The sequence below is a fragment of the Carassius auratus genome, unplaced genomic scaffold (assembly GCF_003368295.1).
Source record: "Carassius auratus strain Wakin unplaced genomic scaffold, ASM336829v1 scaf_tig00002602, whole genome shotgun sequence".
Taxonomy (NCBI): Eukaryota; Metazoa; Chordata; class Actinopteri; order Cypriniformes; family Cyprinidae; genus Carassius; species Carassius auratus.
Window position 1 is genome coordinate 245,231 of NW_020523466.1, and position 9,226 is coordinate 254,456.

Sequence of the window (9,226 nt, forward strand, 5' to 3'; positions counted from 1 at the left end):
TTCTTTAATTGTGACCAGTAATAGCCTATACATTTCTGGACCCAAAAGGGAACATTTTGTCAGTGTTGATGTCTATGTCATTCCAAACCTTTATGAAATTGAAACCTTTATGGTTTCTTCTGTTGAATGGAAAATAAGATACTTTGAAGAATGTTTCAGCTGTTTTTGCCCATACAAATAAATGTCTCAACACTAGAACCCCATTTTTTTTTTTTATAATATTTTAGTTTGTGATCCCCAGATAAAAAGTCATACAGGTTTGGAACAACATGAGGGCAAGTAAACGAAGATTGAATTGTAAATTTTGGTAAGCGATCCCTTTAAGATGAACATGAAGAATGTCTGATGATCGCATACAAAAAAAAAGAGATTTTTGTTCATCTGTCAGACTGGGTTTTGTAACACCTCTATGGACCATATTTATCTATGTGAGTGTGAGCACAAGAGGATTTGCTTTCTTCAGCTCTATCTCTCTATAATCAGAGTAATTACTCTAGAGAAGAGAACACAGAGGGGAGGACAACAGCTGTGTATGAATGCATTCACACACAGACTCATCCACCCTCCAGCATTCCTCACATCCCTCCCAAGGCCATTCTGCATGGCCACTTAATTTCACTCAAAGTTATTATTCATGTTCGTATGTAAACATAGTGAGTGTGAGTAAGTGTGTGCATGTTTTAACATACCTCTACATGAGTCCAGCTGGTATAGTTCATCAGTTATTCAGAAAAAAAAGTGCTTTGATTTCCATCCAGCACAGGCTGTTGGTTTCACTGACTTGAAATGTCCTATAAGACTCTGATCTCAAGAACTCTTGGCAACACTTTCACTAGTTACATTAATGGGGTCATAACATCATCAAGCAATTTTGCAGCTGTATATTTAGGTTTTCTGTATAAGGGCTTCTGTGTATTCCTCTTCTTCTTTTTATTGGTGTAAAGAGTACCAGCGCTTACTTGTGTCTTGGGGATTTGTTGTCTCCATTTTTCAGTAAAACTCTGTTAGCAAAGCCTGCATTACAATGTGACAGGTTCGCAAAACAACATCTGCGCTCTTATAAGTAAGGTCATACTGAAATGATTGGGACCTTGGTAAAATATAACTTCAGTTCCTTTAGAAGGCCATGCAGAATCTCAGATGCCACCTCACATCTTGTATCATACAGTTTATGCCTTTTATCATTCATTTTTGTATGCTTTTAGTTACTTTCAACATCAAATGTTTTAATTAAATAGATCAAGAACAATTTGACCCCTATATCAGACATTATTATATAACAAAAGGGGGTACAGCTCATTATTTTATGTTATGTAAAGAGTTAAAAATGTAATTAAACTTTAACTCATATATTCTTATTCCTGTTTGAAAGTACATCAATGGATCTTTTAAGAATATAGTTGTTAATGACTTATTCATGAAATTTTAACCTTATGTTGGCTATTAGTGAGTTTACCAGGCTAAATAGTATATGTAAATATCTCCTATATGCTTTTGGCGGTGGTTTCTCAAATATGTGGTTTTTTTTTATTATTATTATATTCTAAAGGAGTTACTTTATTATGTTGTATGACTGAACATGCATCAAAAAAATAAACCAGATATTGGCTAAACCAAACATTCAGTGCCAGTATAGGCCACGTTGTAACTAAAATAATAGCCATGCACCTTTGCTTTCAGTGTTGAGCTGGGTTTGCTCTTATGTGTGTTTTTGTAAATGATTTTGTATGCATATGCTTCTGTATACTTTGTCTAAAATATCTGTATTCAGGCCTGTGTGTGCTTTGAGTTTGAACATCTCTATATGGCATTAGAAGTCATGGAGCAAATCAAGCAGGAACAGCTAGTTAAGAGAGATTGCATTAATCATTTGTGACACAAAATGAGCCATTGAAGTTAATAAGCAGAGAGAAAGACAAAAGTCTGTGTCTCAGAGTAAAAGGTTAGAGCTATCAGTGCCTTGTTGAAATTCCACTCAGTTTGTCTGGTCAAATGTTGAGTTGTGCCCCGTCTTCAGAACAGGGTGGATCTTTGTTGCTCCTATGAAAGCTGTCAAAAAGAGTTAGTCTAAAACAATCTGTTTTGCCGCCCTCTTTCTTAAGAAGTTTTTGGAGTCTGGGGGATTCATTATGTATTCAGTGCTGTAGTTGACTTTGTGTTATGCTAAAATTATTCATTTTAAATATACGTTTTAAGGTTTTATTTAGTATTATATTTGTATTATTTTAAAATAAATGATTTCTACATGTTTATTGAATAAATCACATTTCTAATTCAGTTTTTAGGGATGCACAGTACATTTACATTTAAACTAATAATTTTATAAAAAGAAATTGAATGTAATCTTTAGAAAACTTCAAAATGAATATTGATTTTTCAAAGAATATATTATAATGTTGTGGAATTTATATGTAGGCTACTTCTAGGTTCTGTCATTTATCAGTTTTTAGCCATATAACATAAAGCAATCATTGGCTTTTCTTTATTACACTGATAAAAATAATCTGCTTGATTTACTTAAAAAATATGATGAATTCTTTTGCATAATTGTATTACGTAGATCCAACAAGACTAGTCTTTGTACAAACTACTTAATTTTTCTGTTTGTTGAAATAAAATTTGCACATAAAGTTAACTTAATTTTAGTATTGATCTAGTCATTTTTTTGTGTGTGTGATCTACACAACTTTAAGAATCCAAAATGTGTATTTTTGATTGAATCCAACTTAATTTTTACATTTCAATATTACAAATTTCAAGTGGGATATACTGTTTTCAAAATTTGTTAGTGTATTTTAAAGTTACATGTACTCAGGTATTCTAATTAGCAACTGAGTATTTCTACTGAAAGTATAAATGCAAATAGTAATTGTTTTACTACTATAGTAAAAGTTCAACACTGGTACTTGTAAACAGAATGCCAGTAGAATGTATTCATCAAATATAGAAATCTAGTTATTACATTGAAGCTGACATTTTGGCCATTTGAGAGTAAAAACTGACAAGGTCAGTATAAAACAAAGTATAATAAAATATATCCACCTCACAGGTTGAGACATTGTGTACAATACAAAATTGTGCTTCATGGTGGTGACAGAGGAAAGCTCATTAAGTGAAAGTTGACAGGCTTTATTGTCTTCATAAGAAACCATTCAGACACATTTACAGAATATTTTCTATAAAATTGCGTTTTTCAGTCCTGTACAGTAACATACTCTTAAGACTTTAAAACAACACGCTTGCACATGTATGATCATATGTATGATCCCCGTGTGACAATGGAGATCTTCTAAGAAACCTACATTTCAGTTTCTTTGGGTTTCTATTGAAAAAAACTCACATTGTGCAATATAGTTTCTGACTTCTTAACTGTCATCTTTCCTTCAACTGCACCTTTAACATTAACACTCACAAACATGGTCCCTATATGAAATAGGATTAGTGTGACTTGAGAAAGTGCACTGAAAAAGACCTGAGAAATTGCACAGTAAAACTTTACCAGAGGGACTCAAACCCTCTACATTCAACAATGTCTGTATCGCTTTTAGGCCAGTAAGCTGATCTTGTGATCGTGGATTTTGGAGGACATGTTTTTGTTAACATCCTCCAGCTCCAGGAAGATCTTCTGAAATACCTCAAAGGTGTATTTAAGTTTCTCTGGGTAGCTTAGTTCCAAAGCATAAATAAGGCCCATAAGGTAGGAGCAAGCATGTGCTACACTGGGAATGCAAAAAAGGACCTCCGCTCCCTCAATGGCTATTCCAACTTTCTTCTCGAGACCTCCATCCCTGGCTTTGCTGACCACAAAGATGTTGAGCACAAATGAAGTGATGGCCTCTTGGATGGCTGCAGCATCATCGTCATCACAAACCTGTGAAATAAACCAGAGAGAATTGAACCTACTGCTTTGTTTGCTAATGTGAAGAATGCATTTAAGCCAATTTTTTTCCCACATGGATTTGCCTACATTTATAAACAATTACAATCTTGTGTGAATTTAAAAATATTTATGTGGAAAGACACACACACACACACACACACACACACACACACAGTGTGTGCAGAATTATTAGGCACGTTGATTTGCTGATCATATTTTATTCCAAGGAACATTTTCCCAATTCCAAACCATATTAAACTTAACTACTATTAATTTAATCATTTATAAGTGATATATAATTGTACATGAAGGTTGGAAATGAAAACGCCTTATATTCAGGTGTGCAGAATTATTAGGCACGTTTTCTTTTACAGATAAAATAAGCCAAAAACGAGATTTAACTCAGATTGAAAAGTCAAAATTATTAAATCCCCATGAGAAGAATCCAATACTAATGCAATACTAGAGATTGCAGTTAAAGCATGACCATTGGACAGTAACATGCTCATTGGGTCAGCAGGGTCAGACAAAAAAACGGTAGAGAAGACAAAACACATGATAACTGCAAAAGAATGAAGAATTAAAGGATTAGTTCACCTCCAAGTTGAAAATTGTGTCATCATTTACTCACCCTCAAGTTGTTTTAATTTAAACCTGTATAAATTTCTTTCTTCTGCTGAACACAAAGAAAGATATTTTGCAACTTGGGTTTCATTGACTTCCATAGTATATATTTTTTCCTACTATGGAAGTCAATGGGACCCAAGTCTGTCTGTTTACAGACATTCTTCAAAATATCTTTGTGTTCAGCAGAAGAAAGAAATTTATACAGGTTTAAAACAACTTAAGGGTGAGCGAATGATGACACAATTTTCAACTTTAACTGTGAACTGTGCAAATCCATCCCATATAATCCAGATGCTAGATCTGAGTACATCCAGACCCTAAATGAGGAGCAAATTGGGTGGTCTCTCTGAGGGTGGTGGAAGTCAGTTTCGAGATTTGTCATATACTGGTAGTGGTGAGGAGCACAGCTTCCATTTAGTTGTGTTTGCCTCTCTGTCTGCTTGTCTGTCCTCAAAAATGTAAAGAGAAAATATATATTTATTTATCAGGACAATCATTTGTAATCTTAAAGGGATGGTTGATTATGATTTCACTTTTTTAACTTTAGTTAGTGTGTAATGTTGCTGTTTGAGCATAAACAACATCTGCAAAGTTACGACATTCAAAGTTCAAAGCAAAGGGAGATATATTCTTTTAGAGAAATCTATTTTTAAGGACTACAACAAACGGCTGGTAGAGACTACAACGGCTTCCACTCGGGTTGGTGACATCACTAACCCTAAAATGTACATAAATCCTGCCCCCAGGAACATGCAACCAGGAGCAGCAGGTCATTTGCATTTAAAGGGACATACAAAAACTGAGCTTTTTTACTACATGCTATAAAAATTATCTGTGTGGTATGTTGAGCAAAAACTTCACATACTCTGAGGACATAAGAGATTTTTTATACATCTTGTAAAAAGGGGTATTATACCACCCCTTTAACCAAACAATACTACAAATTAAGGAAAGACGGCAGCTATTTTTTGCCTGTTTACATACTGATTGCCCTTGTCCATCCTGGAATTCCCTTAAATCACATTTGTTAAAGAAACATTCAACTAACAAGTCACCAAAAGTCATTTGTTTTGATTTTGAACTTTACAGAGAAGGATTACTTTCAACACCTATGACATCTTTAAACAAAACTGTATGTGCACTATGTCTTCAGTGTGAGTGTCTTGACTTTTAAATTAATTTATGGTGCCTGTGCATCACACAGATCCCAGCATATTCTAGAGTCATTTTGGGGCACTAACTGAACATAAGTAGATTGGTCAAATATGACAATATTGAGGCCCGTTGTTCTGAGCCATACAATTGTTCAGGGGAGTATGCAACTGACGAATGAAAAGAAGAGAATCTAAAATTACACCATGATTGATCAGATGTTTTTCTTACAGCTTCATCAGGTAAGCATCTTGTTATTTTCTCCACAGGTAATCAGGTAAGTTTGATTTTATCACAGCCTCATCAATGTTAAATAGAAAGATGTGACTTTAAAATGGTGGAAGTAAACTAATTAAGTTTTTTTTATTTTTTAGCTAATGTATGTAACCATGGGATCAACAAAAATAGATTATCATGGCAATGGGAACTAATGCAATGGCAGACTTTGAGCAACCAGCAACATATGGTGCACACCCCTTAAGTCGTCACTTTTTTTTTTTTTTACAGGACTATAAATTTACTCTGTGAAATGCAAAAAACAAAAAAAAAACTGCCAACTGAGTTATAACTTCACCCCCAGTTTCCTCACTACAATAAATTTATTATATAATTTAAATATAATTTATTGAAAGTTACATACCTTTATCCAGTGTAGCCTATTGTCAGGAGAATCACCTGGTTAAGGACACAGTGTACGTTAATGGTTAGTAACTGACCAATGCAAGAAACCCAATTCATAGCAAATCATAACTATAACTATAATTAAAAATAGTTTCACATTTTCTTCTCTCCACAAACAACTACAGGTAGTTGACCTGCCGATCAGACAGCTAATTGTCTTCAGTTTCATATGAAATGTTTGTGTTTTTTTTTTTTCCCACGGAGCTCAGATGAGAAAGTGTACAGGGAACCGCGTCATGCAGAAGGCAGGATTATGGTCACATATTATGATTGACAGCTGTAAACGCTCTAACCATAGACCGTAAAAACTACCGTCCTAACAAACGCAAACCACGAAGAGAAACAGACAGCGCGCTAATGGGCACTCTTTCAGATCGCATAATTCATGGAGTATGCATTCTGTATGACGAAATACCTATATGACAAAAGTTCATAGGGACATCATATACATATATATATATATATAAAACATATTAATAGATTGATTGAATAAAGGCCAAAGATAAGAAACGTTTCGTTTTACCCCAAACGAATTATATTTTATCTTGAACCAGATCAGAGCCAGCGGCAAATGTCAGAAGGTCTAGCCGAGCTGAAGCTGCTCTCGGCGGATAAATGATGACGGAGCTCCCGCTGATCGCATGGAGCTCATCTCTGAAATCGGCGAAACACATTTTTTTAAATAGACGCTGTCTTTATAAATAAACCGCATATTTGAGTTTAAAACAACTACATTCTCGCCTGAAATACTTCAAAAACTACATTTCATGAAACGATAACAGTAATATTTTGAAAATTATCCGAATAAAATGGCGGCTGTAAATGCTGCGTGAACTCAGCTGGCAGCTGTCCCCCGTACGAGAGACAAACGTTACCCGCATTCCAACGCATCCAACATCACCTTTTATTATCAGGGAGAACCAAACACTTTCACAGGGAGAAAAAGGAATCCTAAAATACGCTTCAGTGGCTCCTTAAATGTATTTAGACATATGCCAAGCTTAAAACTGAATGCTTTAAAGCAGCTAAAGTTAGCCACCTAACTTTAACTTACCAGTGTAACCACATGGTAACGTTAGGCCTAATGCTAATTAGAAAATCCACATACAACAATCTTCAAATTACATTTAAAGCCTGGTTTTTGTACAGCAATTCGAAAACTGTAAAGAATGTACCAACCCAAGTAACATTAACTGTTAATTTGCTAGCTTTATTCTTACCTTAAATTCAGTCCGCGTGTTCGTCTTCGTTAGGAATGCAAGGGGTTTCCAGACCAACGAAACAGGAAGGGGAGTTTTTTTTTTTTTTACCAAGTGAGTAAATAAAACAAGGTATTGTTTGTTGTGCGTGTGTACCTAAAAAGCTTGGCTGGGATTACTTAGATTAATTTAGTAAAGGAATAAAATACACATTTTCTTGTTTTTTGAACAAATGCAGATTAATTTAAAACTAGATATATTAAAGTAAAGACACAAACTTAACATTTTATTGTTGATATCACGCATTTTAATTACTTAACATTTACATCCACTCAGATTAATTTTTTTCAGTGTAGTATTTTAATATCACTGCATCCATACTAATTTTATGCATTAAGCTAAGAACTTCTTGGAAATTATTAGAGACGACAGAAATGTTATTACTTAGTTGAGTAAAAAAGTTTTAGCATGTGATGAAAAGCAATGAGACTGAGAAAACCAAAACCAAATAAATAGCTCAGACTTGATAGACGGTAAAAACAGACTAAATGAAACAATCAATGGACCAAATCATTGAGTGAGTGAGGGAGAAAGATAAAATAGAAATATAGATCTCTTGAGACTTTACAAAGATGAAGGAAAGTCTAAGTATTAAGCCTGGTCTTTACTTCTTATGGAAGCAGTACAGGTACAAGGGGTATGATTGACAGCCAGACTACAAGATGATGCATGTGATGTTCTGCTAATAATAATGAACTCAAAGACTTCAGAGGATCTTGAAGCAAGTCAGGGACTTCATATGAGGATTTTTCTTGCAATTCATTGAGGTTTCCACTTCAAGGATGGTTTACATTCTTTTACCTGATCCATTTGTGGAATAGCAAGGACGGTGGTCTTCCAATTGAGTTTTTGGTTGCCAGTGCCTCTATCCAACCCTCACAGCCTTGTAGATGCTAAATCTAAGCAGAACAGTTCTGGCATGTCAACATCTTTCAAGATGACACACACACGCACAAAAAAAAAATAAAAAAAAATAAAAATGTGAGTCTCATTTTGAGTGAATGTCTCTTTTATAAAGATAAAATGTGTACAATGACCCTTAAAACAGAAGAGCTCTTGAAATGTTTGTGAACTCACACTTTCAAATCAGTGCCTGAATACAAACTGTCTTTCTAGAGCCTGTCTTCTTAGTTGTTAAATTGTGAAATGTGCAGTTGTTCAATTTAAAAGATGTTACAATTCATCACTAAATTCATACTGTTATTATTTTCCTCAGTAGAATGTTTGTATTGGAAAACCAGTCGCTTATGTCCCTTTAAGTTGTTTAGTCAAGTCATATAGAAATTGTATTGTAAGTCTAAGTGTAAATATGTAACCTGCATTTAAAGAATAAACAAAACTCACTATTAATTGTTTTGTTTTGTTTTGTTTTTAAATCAATTTAAGAGTGTTCTGAGCATTGAGATCCAAACTGGTCATCATAAAACCATCCTCTTTTTTGTATGTTATGCCTAGAAACGAATATCAGACGAATGTATGTGTGCTGTGTTTTGTGTGTATACTGAAATGTTTCTCTTCTGTCTCTTCTCCTCCTCACAAATCAAAGCAGGCTGAATCAGTGCTGAGGCCAGAGGCTCCAGTGACCGTGTCAATTTCAGGAGTGAACATGCATCAGGTTTAAAAACAC

General features: G+C 34.4%; 1 long non-coding RNA gene across 1 annotated transcript; it reads right to left on the reverse strand.

The window, feature by feature from the left end:
- Window positions 1-3,108: 3,108 nt before the first annotated feature.
- Window positions 3,109-7,873, reverse strand: LOC113069980 (uncharacterized). The gene is made up of 3 exons (XR_003279841.1): window positions 7,561-7,873; window positions 6,300-6,334; window positions 3,109-3,871 (listed from the first exon to the last, which is right to left on the reverse strand). It is a non-coding gene; the product is annotated as an uncharacterized LOC113069980 (long non-coding RNA).
- Between the last annotated feature and the right edge of the window lie 1,353 nt (window positions 7,874-9,226).